The sequence below is a fragment of the Eptatretus burgeri genome, chromosome 5, assembly GCF_056783735.1.
Source record: "Eptatretus burgeri isolate ZD-2024b chromosome 5, Ebu_testis_v1, whole genome shotgun sequence".
Classification (NCBI taxonomy): domain Eukaryota; kingdom Metazoa; phylum Chordata; class Myxini; order Myxiniformes; family Myxinidae; genus Eptatretus; species Eptatretus burgeri.
In genome coordinates, this window is record NC_140965.1 from 89106442 (window position 1) to 89121001 (window position 14560).

A 14560-nucleotide genomic window follows, 5' to 3' on the forward strand; every position below is an offset into this window, starting at 1 on the left:
GACGAACGGAAAGCACACAAATACAATTCCACCAAATGCACACAAAAAAAAAGAAAACACAATTCCATTTACACAAAAAGCAAATATAAAAGTGAAAACACAGTGCAGAGCTAATACCGACTACCGAGCACACGGCAACACTTATACAATTCTACTTCACAGACGGCGCCGACAACACATACCCAAAACCAAGGAAAAGAAATATCCTCAAGAATGAGGCGGGCCTGAGGCCGAGACCGGGTCGCGCCTACCCGTCTGGTGATGAGACGCGGAGCGGCGATGGCGCCTCTCTCCGCGGGCCTCGCGGACAGTGTCAGGCAGGGGGTGGGAAAAGGGGCCCCCTTTGTCGCACTATCTCAGCGCGGGGGGAAACAGGAGGGGGTTGCTGATGCTCGGGGTATAGAGGATCTTTATTATCCCTGGTGTGCGTCTCCACCTCGGCCAGGTCGCGCTGCCGGCCTCCCTCGGGCGTGCAGCTCCTGGCACCGACGCGAGCACCCCCTCGTCCGACTCTCTTCAGCTTCTCCAGCTACTGCAGGCTTCGGGCTCCAGACTTCCACACTCGTCCCCTCCGTTCCGACTCGTTCTCGTTCTCGTTCTCGTTCTCGTTCTCGTTCTCGTTCTCGTTCTCGTTCTCGTTCTCGTTCTCGTTCTCGTTCTCGTTCTCGTTCTCGTTCTCGTTCTCGTTCTCGTTCTCGTTCTCGTTCTCCTTTTGCTGACTGACGAACACCGTCCTTTTATCCCCCCCGTAACTTCGCCTTTGACCCCCTCCCTTTGACCTTTCACCTCGCTCCCCATTGGCCCGAGAAAAAGTGGGCGTGAAGGCTTTTTGATCCACAAATTTGCATATATCGATCGCCCTGGGGGCGGGGCCAATTCGCCCCTCGCTCACCGATTGGACGGCAAAAAGTGGGCGTGTGTCGTTTTTGATCCGTTTTTGAAGCACAAAATCCGTGATTTTGTACACGCTGTTCGACGCGCGTTCTGCATGAGTCCAACACCGGTACCCACAGCGGGGCAAGAACGGTGGCGATGCTACGGTTGCGAGGTGTGACGGGAAGGTCGTGGCGGTTGTGGTGAAGCGGCGTTGTGGTTGGTGGTTGATGTTGTGGTTGTGATCATGGCGGTTGGTCCAAAATAAAGATAGTAAAAGAAAAACGGCTATCCTGAAGAGTCGCAGCTCGCATAAATGACATGTATTCCCACTAGACAACGGGTTTGGGCCTAACTACACATGCACTTACCGAGATACCTCACCTAAGGGACCTGAATGGTGGTTTGCGAATCTGGTAACCACAACAATATATATATATATATATATATATATATATATATATATATATATATATATATATATATATATATATATATATATATATATATATATATAAAAATATATATATATATTTGTCTGCCACCCCACCACCCTCCCCACCCTCATCCCTCACTCCGGTGATGTCATGTTTGTGAAGGAGAAACCAGTGAAGGAAGGATCGGGGGATTTCGATGTGTGAGCCTGTGACGGTGAAGGAATCTGTGAATATATTGTTACGGTATCGGCACCCACACGCACCGGGCTCATGAGGTGCGTCCTCACACCTACAACCACTACCGACCCTGCAGCCACTTTGGCCTGGTGGGTTGTGAAGCAACCACAAACATCAATCAGATGGCCAAATCTCCCAGTGTTCAACCGTCTAACACCATTTACATGGGAGTGACGTAGAACAACTGACCGAGACCCTCACCGTGCACGCAGATTACTGTCAAGTGGAGCAAGGAGTGCAGCGCTGGCTATTTAATGGAGCAAAACAGTTAGGGTAAAACTTCCTGGCTATCACTAGTGCAGTCAGTCAGGTCAGGCCAGATTAGATCTGTGACTTGCTGCAGGTATCTTGTGAACCTGTACTAACCTGTTAAATGGTCGGGTTGACGGCGACTAAACCGGTCCCCCCACCAGGTTTTTTGGTGAGGAGGGTGTTTGGATATGGACACCCAGCAGGATTAAAAATAAAACCTGTCAAAGGGCGGAGGAGCTCCTTGTGATCCAACGGCCAACCATGTCTCGTGCTCAACTGTGTCTGCGGATGTCCTCCTGCAGTTGGGTTACTTATTATTAGGAGGTTGATGACAGGATTTGCACTCCAGCCACCGTAAAACCCTTCAGTCTGCAAAACACAAAAACGCAAAGAAATCTGAAAACCCACGCCATGAGAGTACCTCCTGTGCAGCTTCCCTTCGCAGGGCAGCTCACCGGATGACAGGATTGGGGCAAAGCCTTCGGGACCCCCAATCTTTGATGATAGAAGGGAAACCATGGGGAAACATTTCCGGGTCAGATTGCGGGAGAGTGTGTCGGAGGTGTCGTCCACCAGACGGCAGTCTCCTTGGGTAAACCTGAGGTGGTCCCTTCGATTGGGTGCCTGGAATGTCCTGTCCCTAAGAGAGGATGATCACCTGTCTATGTTATCATCTGATCTCAAGCGTTTGGACATCGGTATTACAGCACTCTCTGAGGTTTGGAGCCTGGATCACGGCGAGATAATGGTGGGTGGTGACACTTACTATTGGTCTGGTCGCTCTGATGGTTACCATTCCCAAGGGGTTGCTGGAGCCGTGTCCAATAAGCTGATTCCAATGATTATTTAGGTAACACCGGTCAACGAGTGTATTATGAGACGAAGGTTTCGCCACTCCTTAGGTGTCATTTCCCTGGTCTCTGTTTATGCTCAGATTGAGGTGAGTGACCTCACCGAGAAGGACACATTCAACGCCACGCTCGAGTCTGTGGTTGATCAGTGCCCCAGATGAGATACACTTCTAGTCTTGGGGGATTTCAATGCAATGACTGGAACTGATAAGGATGGTCATGAGACATGTGTTGGTCCCCATGGGTCAGGAAATATGAACCAGAATAGCACTAAGTTCCTTAACTTTGCAAGAAGTCATGGACTTAGGGAGGCCAGTTCATGGTTTCAGCAGCCACAAGCTCATTGCTAGACTTGGTAATCCAACGGTGGCGATGTGGCAAAGGAGATTGACCATGTACTCGTTGACGGTCGCTGGAGGATGATCCAGAACTGCAGGGTTTACCGGAGTGCTCAGTTCCTCAACACTGACCACCGGCTTGTTGTAGCAACTCTGAAGTTGCACCTTAAATCCTGGAGAATGATACCATCCCAGCCAAGGCTGGATGTTGGCAAGCTCATGGATAAAAGGGTAGCTGAGGAGTTTGCGAACAAGCTGAAGTGTAGATTTGGGGGGTCTGCATGCCTTCGGAGGTCCTGAAGATTTGTGGAGTGCCTTCAAGCCCACCGTCCTTGATGTTGCCGGTGGATGACTTGGATCTCACTGAAGGGCAAAGAAGAATTTTGACTCTCCAAGGACACTGGATAACATTGACCAGAGGTGCAGGGCCAGGCTGAATGGTAGAGCTGAGCTGTTCACGGAGCTGAGGAGTAAAACTGTATGTGCGCAAAGGGTGGTCAAGGAGGCCTATGTGCGAGGAATCTGTGAGGGGTTAGAGCATCACCTGTGGTCAAGGGATTCTCATCCTGCTTAAAGGGGAATTCGCACACTGTGTTCATCCAAGCCCATCCCTCGGTGTACTGCAGTTAGAGCAGAGAGTGGTGGGCTCTTGACAAAGGAGTCTGAAGTGAAGGCCCGCTGGGCTGGTTACTTTGAGCGGTTGCACCATGCTGATCCACCAGCTATCGAGTTGGATGTCAGCGGTGTTACAATCCCTGTTGCTGACCCTCCAATCAACTGTGGCCCACCTTCGTTTGTGGAAACACAGGCTGCGGTGAACCGGTTGAAATTGGGTAAAGGTCCAGGGATTTGTGGCATCAATGCTGAACTTCTCAAGGCTGGTGGAAATGCTGCACTCATGTCGTTGCATGCAGTTTTGTGCTCAACCTGGAACACAGGCATCATCCCAACTGACTGGAAAAGGGGGCTTGTTGTGCCTCTCTGTAAAGGTATGGGTGATCACCAAGAGTGCAACAACTACCGAGCAGTGAGGCTGCTCTCAGTGCCGGGCAAGATCTTTGCTCGGATAATTCTTGAAAGGGTTCGCCACCATCTGCGTGAGCACCAGCGTCCAGAGCAGTCAGGCTTTACACCAAAGAGGTCAACGATTGACCATATCCTTGCTCTTCGTGTCCTCACCGAACGCAGATGAGAGTTTCAGCAGGGGCTGTATGCAGCCGATGTTGATCTCTGCTAAGCGTTTGATTCAGTGAATCGGGATGTCCTCTGGAGGATTCTTGGTCTTCGTGTGGTGCCACCAAAACTGATCGATCTGATGTCTGAACTCTACTCTGGTAGTGAGAGTGCTGTGAAGTGTGGTGGTACCATCTCTGACTTATTTCCAGTTGTTACTGGAGTTTCTCAGGGGTGTCTACTGGCCTCCACACTTTTAATCACTTGAATGGACTGGATTCTAGGGAGGATGTTGAAGACATCAAGCTGCAGTGCTTTGTTTGGGAATGTCAAGATCTCTGACCTTGATTTCACAGATGATGCAGTCATCTTTGCACAGACTTTAGATATCTGTTTGGGGGCCCTTGACGTGCTGAATGAAGAGACGGAGCTGCAGGGATTACGGGTTTCTTGGGTCAAAATTAAGATCCAGGCTTTCAATGAAATCTTGGATGCTGCTGTCCTGTCTGTGCCTGTTTGTGGTGAGGATGTTGAGATCGTGGAGAGATTCACTTACCTTGGCAGTGATATTCATGTCTCTGCTGGCATGTGAGTCAGAGGTCAATAGACGCCTGTGTCGGGCCTGGGGCGTCATGGATTCACTGGATAATGGGGTGTGGCGCAGCCTGTACCTGTGCGGGAGGACGAAAGTCCGAGTCTTCAGGTCCTTGGTGCTTCCAGTCTAGCTCTATGGATGCGAGACTTGGACTCTGACCAAGGATCTGAGATGGACACTTAATTCCTTTGGTACCAGGTCTCTTTGGAGAATTCTTGGCTATCACTGGTTGGACTTTGTGTCCAACGAGCGGTTGTTGAGAGAGTCTCAAATGAGATTTGTTACCTGCATAGTCTGTGAGCGTCAACTGCGGCTGTTATCTACATGTTGCTCGTTTTCCTGACGCTGATCCTGCTCACCAGATTCTCTCAGCGAGGGAGTCTCGTGAGTGGAGGAGGCCAATGGGCCGACCACGTGCCTCATGGTTGCTGCAGGTTGATCGGCATCTCAAGTAGATGGGGATCGGCCAGGAATCTGCCTGGGGGATGGCCAGACGGAGGCCCCTGGGGTACCGGCAGAAAGTGGACGCAGAGACGCGCTGCTCTGGCGCATGCTCCCATTCCTGACCTGACCTGACTGGTGCATACTATGTTTGACCAACCGGGAAAAGATATCACGAGCAGGTTGGAAGAAAAAAAAATGTACACGTTTATTGATATTGGGGAAACACAGGGAGAGTTTGTGTGGCACATATATTCAATAAAGGTTGCTTTTATTTTTTGTATACATTATCGAGGTTCGTATGAGTGCGAGCAAACAAAACGCACAACAAGGGAGGCAGTCGGCAAGAGGGGCAGGAGAGCGAAGGGTAAAACAGTGCGGAACAGAGACATTCGGACATCTGTGGAAGGGAGAGGGATGGGGCGGGGAACACGAGGTACACGAAGATGGACACTGCAGGGACTTTCTGGAAGGAAAGCAGGAAATTTGAAGGAGGTGGGGATGGGGTGGATTAACTGGGGTTGAAAAGATCGTAGCTTTAGATGGTGGAAGATAAGAAGTGGTGGGAATAGCTGTTTTGAAGGCCTGGAGGTAAAATGGGATTGAAGAGAGTGTGGGAGTTTATTCCAAAAGTATGGAAAAAGAGGAGTGAAAGAGTGAAGGTGAGCAGTGATTCGTGATTTTGGTAGTTTTACAGAAGGGGTTTGCTGGCGGACCTTGAGTGCCCTGCGAAAACTTTGGGGGGACAAATCTCAGAAAGAGCAGTGGGGGGGGGAGTGGTCAAGACCGGAGAAGAGATGGCAGAAGACAGAAAGACCACTGACCTGCCTGCAGTGAGAGAGTGAGAGACCCAAAGACTCAGCCTCACTGTGGGAGATACCAATAATCCTAAATGCCTTTGTTTCCACAGCGTTCCGCCGAGAAAGGTGAGAGGCAGGAGTACCAGCCCAGAGGGGAGAGCAGTACTCCATCCGGCTGTGGATGAAAGCTTTGTATGTGGTCAGGAGCTCAGGTGGGCCGAGGAAGGACTTTGCACGATGGAGGATTCCCAGTCGGCGACTGGCTTTGGAGGCCAGGTTGGGAATGTGGCTTTCCCAGGAAAGATCATGGCAGATTGTGAGACCCAGAAAATTGGATGGAAGGACTTCTTCCAGAGGATTGTTGAGAAAGTAGATGAGTTGATGGGGGGGGGTCCAAACGGTCCTTAAGGAGAGACATCGTGAGAGTGTGAGATTTGCCAGGAAAATCACACTCTCACTATGTAAAGGTTTGATTTAAAAGTTTTATTCACAAGAAATGGCTTTATTCACAAGGAATTCACAAGGAATAAAGGTTTAAACAATAACGTTTTTTTCACAAGGAATGGCAAAGCACATATGCAGGGTGTTTTTGAGGGTGCATCATGCATACAATGGGGGATCTTCATATGGCATGGATGTACAGCAAATAGAACAGAGACACAGATCAGAACTTGTTCCCTTGATACTTATGAGCCCCTTCTACAATCTTACTTAATTTTCTACACACGAGATTTAGCACCAATCAGAATCACAACCAGAGAAATGTAGAGATAGAAAAGTAGACAAAATGTAGAGCAGAGAGTTCCCAGCTTCGTCAGATGTGCGCAAGCTCCAACTGCGTGCAGACTCGTGTGAGCTTCCTCTTGTTCGCTCATCCAGTCCGAGCAGGCAAACGTGAGTGCAGGCTTGGCCAAAGACTCGTGTTAAGGAGAGCTTGATTGATCGAACACCCAGTAGATAAAATGCTTGGTGGATCAAGATTCTCCGTTGATTGAATGCCTGGGAAATCAAATGCTCGGTAGATCAAGATGCTCGGTGGATTAGAATGCTTGGTAGTTTAAAATGCTCGTTCGATTGAACGCTCAGTGGATCAGAACACTCGGGTAGTTCAATGCGAGGAAGATCAAAATGCCTGGTAAATCGAGATACCCAAAAAGACTGCTCCCATATCCCTCGTTCGAAGTCTTCCACGAACGTTCTCCTGCCACGGAGGTCAAAACTATGTGCTGCATGCGGCACAGAGGTCAAGCTGCTGTGCTTGCATGGAGCTTATGTTGTCTGTTCTCCGCAATCACTTGATTCACTCGGTTTCACGTCCTTTCGCAACGTGATCAAGCTAATCTGTTTTTGTTGTTGTTGTTGGTGGTGGTGGTACTGGTGTTTTCTTTATGTTGTTTTTTTTGTTGTCATGTTATTGTGCACAAACGCATTCTGTTTTTGTACCTCCTCTCGCCTCGGAGGTCAAGCTCGTCTGCTTTTGTTTACAACACTGAGCGGATGATGTTATTTGTTTCGTTAAATGATGACATCAAACACACATGATATATATATATATATATATCATTGGGGTTTTATAAACCGCATGCCGAAATTGAAAAGTACATAGCACGTAGACTCTTGGAATAGTTATTTCCCTTATATATGTTAAGAATAGCGCCATCCCTGTGTCGAAGAATACTCAATTCCTAATGTACAGTTGAATTATTTATTTAATACATACGAGCCAAACCCATGCCCGCACAAAGTTTCTAAAGTGAGGGTTCATGAGGACATCAATATATCCAGTGTTCACACTGTGATTTATCGAATTTCTTTATATACAATGTTTCTCGTTGCATTTTTTGTGTCAAATGCACCTTCTGAGGCAGTCAGCATGTGCAGAAGAGGGTTTTACATTGCAGATGCTGTTTTCTAGGAGTCGCATTACGCCTCTCAGTGGCGACGGTCTGTCGACGACAGACATAATGACGTCAGTGAATGCCCGATGATATCATGACGTCATTACCCCTCTCAGCGGTGACGTCACACGTCGCCATGCAAACGAATGTAAAAATTAGAAAATCTCCAAAAATTCCCAAACCTGTCCGGCTGGCGCGATCTCACATAGCCTAGGCTGTACATTTGACCACAGAGCACCCGCATGCTGAAAATGGCGACAATCCTTCCGGCAGTTTTGGAGGAGATACATCCACAAAATATGTCTCAGCGTATTAATATAATAATGCATACAGAGAATCTGAGGAAATCCAATAACACAAGCAAGCAACATGTTTTATCCTCTGATTCTAATAGTACATGGATCTTGTGTTCCTTATATAATAAGCACATGTGGGGAGGGTGAGATAATGTTACAATGTCTGGTCATTTGAGACAGAAAGATGCTGGGGCTGAAATTTTGAGGTTCGGGGAAGAGATCAGTCATCGCCTTTTTTGCAGTGGCCACTCGGAAGTCAGTTTGTATTCATAGTGTTTGGAATACAATTTATGATCTGAAGTTGATAGGAGTTCAAACAGATGTCTGGACATTACCTACACACACGTTCCCTTGAAGCTTGACTCCAGTTTCTCGGCAGATTTTCAGACACCAAAAATATTATTTATATTTGAGAATCCCTTAATATTAATAAGCTAAATAGAAAAAAAATAGATATTTCTATTCCACTGAATAATGATTAAAGATTATTTGGAAGGCCGATCTGTTTTTGGGAAGAGGGGTGTTTTACTTGGCAGACTGGTAACCTTCCAATACAGTAGAAAGATATAGGGCCTTGTAAAATGCAAATGGATATATATATATATATATATATATATATATATATATATATATATATATATATATATATATATATATATATATATATGTATATATATGAATGTATATATATATATATATATATATATATATATATATATATATATGTATATATATATATGTATATATATATATATATATATATATATATACACACTAATAAATGTCTGTGTGTGTGTTGGTGTGTTTGTGTGTGTGTGTATGTGTTGGTGTGTTGGTGTGTCAGTGTGTCTCCTCCATAACCCCAAAATTATAAAACCCAGCAGCCTGAAACTTTGCATGCATACTAAAAAAGACTCCAACAAAGTGCAAGAGTGAAAATTGGATGTTTGGGTTGATTAAAACACCCCTTTTGAAGATAATTAATGGCCTAATTTAATTATATCCTTCATCAGATGATCCTTGGCCACCTCACTGTCTGGGGTATTTCGGTGTTTCCTGGTTAACCTTGCTGGGGTCTGAAGCTGCCTTGTTTTCTGCCTGCTATGCCATGCCTTGACTTGAAACAGGTCACAACTATTTATTCACGATAAAATTCTTTTTTTTCCACTTTCCTCACTCATATTATTGAATGCCTGTTCATCATAACTATGAATCACTGTAAACATCACTTTTGTAAGTGCTAAGGTTTTTCAAATTAGGAGATTGGAGCGATTTCATACATTATATGATACGATTTTCCATGATCTACTCTCATGGATTAATTAAAGTATATCATCAAAATATTATTTCCGTTTTGAGGATCGGATATCATCCGAACCAAATAAGTGTCAAAATCTGTTGTGAAATCTGATAATTCAAAGAAATAGTGAGTCATATACAGAAACTAAGCTGATATACCGATTTACTTAAAGCAAGTTAGGCTATATTCCTTCCTTCTCCATAGATACACAAGAAAATTTAAAATTTCCAAAGCATTAAACAGACCTTTTTCTACTGTTTGGATAATTATATTGAGTGAACAAAAAAATTTCGGAACGTGCCAAAATTAACTAGCTTCATTGAGCTATATGATTTCATGCCCATGATTTTGGAATGAGATGTTGGACGAGCAGGTATCCACTTACTTTTGGCCACATTGTGTATATTGTGTCCAAATACCTTTTTCAGGTGTACTCACCTTTTTCACCTTTTCAAGGAGGTTACCCATCTTATTAACTTAGTGCAATAAATTCAAATAAGACAACACTTAGTACACCTGAATCAAGTATGCAAATCAATGCAATTCAATGCAAATACAGCTCTACAAATACAAAAATAGGTGCAAATACAAAACAGATAAAAATTTAGTCATGCAAGAGCTCTATCCAAACAATACAGGTTCTTCAATTCCAACTTCAACCCCAAGATGGAAACAACACACAATTTTATTCCAACAACAGGTGGAAATACAAAATTAATTCAGGCGTACACTGAGACAGTGTCGCTGTGCACATTGACCCTTTTCATCTGATCAGGACGGGGGACTCCAACCCCAAAACAACCGATAATAATCTCAAAGAGAAAGGAAATAAACCTACTTGGAATAATTGGCTCAAATATTTAGTTTGGAGCATATTAACCCTTTGGACGAGGCACACAGTGAGCTGGTAGCATATACCTATCTCCAGGGATTTCAAAAGGCCCCTCACCTCTAATCTGTGAGCTTGTGTTTTACCATCACTAGAATCTGCAACCATGCTCCTCTGAGTCTTAATGCTTCTGCCTGGCTTGCCAAATTGTCGAAGGATACTCAATTCCTCTTGTACAGTTGAACCAATTATTAAATACATTTGCATACGTATGGAGAATCAGAGGAGATCCAATAACACAAACAAGCAATGCGTTTTATCCTCTTATCCCAAAAGTACATGTATCTTGAGATCCTTACATAGTAAGCAAAGGTGAAGAGGGTGAGATAATGGAATGATGTCTGGTCATTTTTGAGACAGATAGCTGCTGGGGCTGAAATTTTAGGATTCAGGGAAAAGATCACTCATAGCCTTTTCTTGCAGCGGCCACTCAAAGGTCAGCTTTAATTCAAAGTGTTTGAAGTACAATTTACTATCTGAAGTTGAAAGGAGTTCAAACAGACATCTTTACATTATCTCCACACACATTCCATTGGAGCTGGACTCCAGCTTCCAGCCAGACTTTCAGATGCCAATATAAAATTATTTATAAATGAGAATCCCTTAATATTAACAAGCTAAATAGAATAATAGATAATATAATTATATTCTACTGAATAAAGATTGAAGATTATTTGGAAGGCCAATCTGTTTTGGGGAAGAGGGGTGTTTTACTTGGCAGACTGGTAACCTCCCAATATAGTAAAGAGATATAAGGATGTTGAAAATGCAATATATATATATATATATATATATATATATATATTTATATATATATATATATATATATATATATATATATATATATATTCGAAATAGATACATGTTCCAGCACATAGATATAATAATCATGTTGTATTCATATACATTTCCCATTATATGGTTCGAACAATATGTTGTGCTATATGCTAAAAACTTTACTTTCAAGTTAAATATCAATCAAGCTTAATTGGCTACATTTTCCTTTAATCATCACACTTAAACTCATTATGCTCATTTTGGAGAAATTTGCATGTACACCAGTAGGGGTCATGATGTAATTAAATGCATTGGGTTGGGTAGCTCGTGCCCCTTCTCAACCCACTGGGATAACAGCACCATCAGTGTGTTATGACGTGTGCTGTGACTGTCATCGTCATGTTGGGCATGCGCTGTTTTACTGCCATGGCTGTTCAGTGTGTTCACATAACACCAGTGTTCTGCAACCTTCACCAAAGCCATGGCTTCAGAAGTGCATGCCAAATTCCCATTTATTGTTTAAAGCCTCACAAATTCCTTGTTTGTCCATTCTTCTGTATGGACGTCTACCCTGTAATGTAACTTGTTGCCATCTACCCTTGTACTGTATTTTGTATTCCTTTTCTCCATTCATGGCCCTCCACCTGAAGAACATAGCTGGTAAATGGACCAGGACATGACACAGCCTCCGTGCAATAATAATTACCCCGGCTTTGTGCCATGGACATTTTTGTACATGTGGGGTTTGTCCCGGGTGCATGGGGATGGAAGGGATTTCCCCCATGCTCGGTGTGGGCCTCTGGTCCTGGCAACAACTGGAAGGGCCAAATGAGTGCATATCTGGGTGGACAGCAAAATGCGCGGTGCTGTGTGGGCTGGCATGGTGCCAGCTCGTAAGATCTGACATGGCCCAATAGCTGGTCCCAGGCCACCTCTGAAGATATGATGTGTTGCTCCTTGGCCCTGCCTGCCACAGGGATGATAAAGCTGCGCTTGACACATTGGTTTGTACAATGCTGAACATTGATCTGCACTTATCGTCGCATCATTGCTCTCAATCTCTCTCTGCAATGATCGTTGCTGTCATTTCTGCCCTAGCCCCGGATACTCTGCATCACCAGGACTTCTTCCCTGGTCCCAGATGCTTTGGCAGAGATCTACGGTGCTCGTGGCTGTTGGCTGGCTGTTCCCGACAGAGCTCGTGGACCCTCGGTTGTGGGGCCAGTGTCGGGGCCATTCAGGAGAGCAGCAGGATGAGCGGTACCCACCTGGGGAGTCAACAGTTACGTACATGCCAGTAGGATGAGGCCACCCTGCCCCTCCCAATTTGCCTTCCCGTGTGTGTGATCTGATGGGTACCCTGTCGTATTATCTAGTCGGTAAGGAATACAATAAGCAAGTCTGCAACTTGCGGATTTTCTTTCCTTTTTGTAAATACACACCTGTGATTGCGTTTTATTGCATTTCCCCTTTTCCTGGCCCGGTTGCCCGTTGACTCCATTAATGCCCTTGAGTTCCCTTCCCTCCTTCCCATACACCACATTGCTGATTGAAAATAAATTATTCTTGTGGAATTATATTTTCAATCTGCCCAAGGTTGTCCTTTTCTTCAATTGGTCCAGCAATGTCCGCATGTAGATTAGCCTGGAGAGAATAATTCCCCAACTAATTGGCTGTCACATCAGTCTGCCATTGTGCTAGAGGTAAGCTCAGCTACATTAATCAAGAACCATCAAGAACCAAGAACCATTAATCAAGAATAAAGATAAGAGCAGCACAATCGCCGAGGGTGTGATTCCCCTGTAAGGCGACTTCGTGTTCCCAGGTAAATGGCACTCAGATGGAAGACACTGGGTCATGTGGTTTAATTGTTGGCATTCGTGGTCGATTAGCGACCCACCGTGACAAGGACTTATTTGTGTACGACGGCCTCAATTCCCGGTGAGTCCTGGGAGAACCGGGGAAACCTCCACCCTTGTGTCCTTCATGATGAGATCACTCGCCTCAATCGGAGCATACTCAGAGACCAGGGAAATGACACCAAAGGAGTGACCAATCCTCAGTCTTATAATACGTTTGTTGACCGGTGTTACCTCAATTATCATTAGAGTCAGCTGATTGGACACAGTTACAGCAACTCCTTGGGCATGGTAACCATCAGAGTGATCAGAACAATAGTCTGTGTAACCACCGGCCATTATCTCACCGCAATCCGGTCTCCGAAACTCAGAGTGCTGCAATACCGATGTTGAAATGCTTAAGCTCAGATGATAACAGAGACAGGTGAACATTCTCTCTTCGGGATTGGACATTCCAGGCACCCAACCGAAGGGACCGCCTCAGGTTAACCCAAGGAGATCACATTCTGGTGGACGAAACCTCAGCACCACACTGACACACTACCGCATTCTTATCCAGGAAGGTTACCACGTGGTTTTCCTTTCATCATCAAAGAGTGGGGGTCCCGAAGGCTTTGCCACAATCCCGTCATCTGGTGAGTTGCTCTGTGAAGGTCAGCTGCACAGGAGGTACTCCCATGGAGTTGGTTTTCAGATTTCTTTGCGTTTTTGTGTTTTGCGGAGTGAAGGGGTTTACGGTGGTCAGAGTGCAAATCCTGCCACAAACCTCCTAAAAAAAAAGTAACCCAACTGCAGGAGGGATGTCTGCAGACGCAGTTGGGCCCTAGATATTGATGGCCGTTGGCTCACAAGGAGCTCCCCCACCCTTTGACAGGTTTTGTTTTTAATCCTGCTGGGTGTCCATATCCATACACCCTCTTCACCAGGTAACCCGATGAGGGAGACAGTTAAGTCGCCGACAACGCAACCATTAAACAGGTTAGTGCTGGTTTATGTGGTACCTGTAGCAAGTCACAGATCTAATTTGGCCTGACCTGACATGGTTCAATACACACAGTGCCTATAGAAAGTCTACACACCATTTCAAAATTTTCACATTTTTTGCCCTATAGCCTGGAATTAAATTGCTTTAAATCAGACTTTTTCCACTTTTATTTACACTTCGTAGCTCACAACTTCCAAATGAAAAACAAATTCCACAAATTTCACAAAATTAGTTAAAAATGCATACATACATAAACCTAATTACGTGTCAACCTCATGGAACCGTCAGCTCATGCACTGTTATCCCATGCTCGGGATCACAGCAAAAATAAACAAGAAAGATGTCCTGCATAGCACAAAATTTGCAAACTCCAGTAAACAAATTTGACCTCAAAAAGAATTGGTGGTTGAATTGAATGACCAAATATCCAACTCATCTTCAAATACCGTCAATTGGATGAAAATTGAGGATTTTAGAAATTTGGCCTATGTAGACCTTTTGGCCTATGTTGATCTCAAAAATAATTGGCTGGTTGAATTCAGTAACCTGAAATGCAAAT

The 14560-nt window shown here is 44.9% G+C and overlaps 1 long non-coding RNA gene across 1 annotated transcript; it reads left to right on the forward strand.

Annotated features, from left to right (window-relative positions):
• The first annotated feature begins 562 nt into the window (after nt 1–562).
• On the forward strand, nt 563–12736 carry LOC147026922 (uncharacterized). The gene is made up of 2 exons (XR_015058562.1): nt 563–1048; nt 12256–12736. It is a non-coding gene; the product is annotated as an uncharacterized LOC147026922 (long non-coding RNA).
• The last annotated feature ends 1824 nt before the right edge of the window (nt 12737–14560 follow it).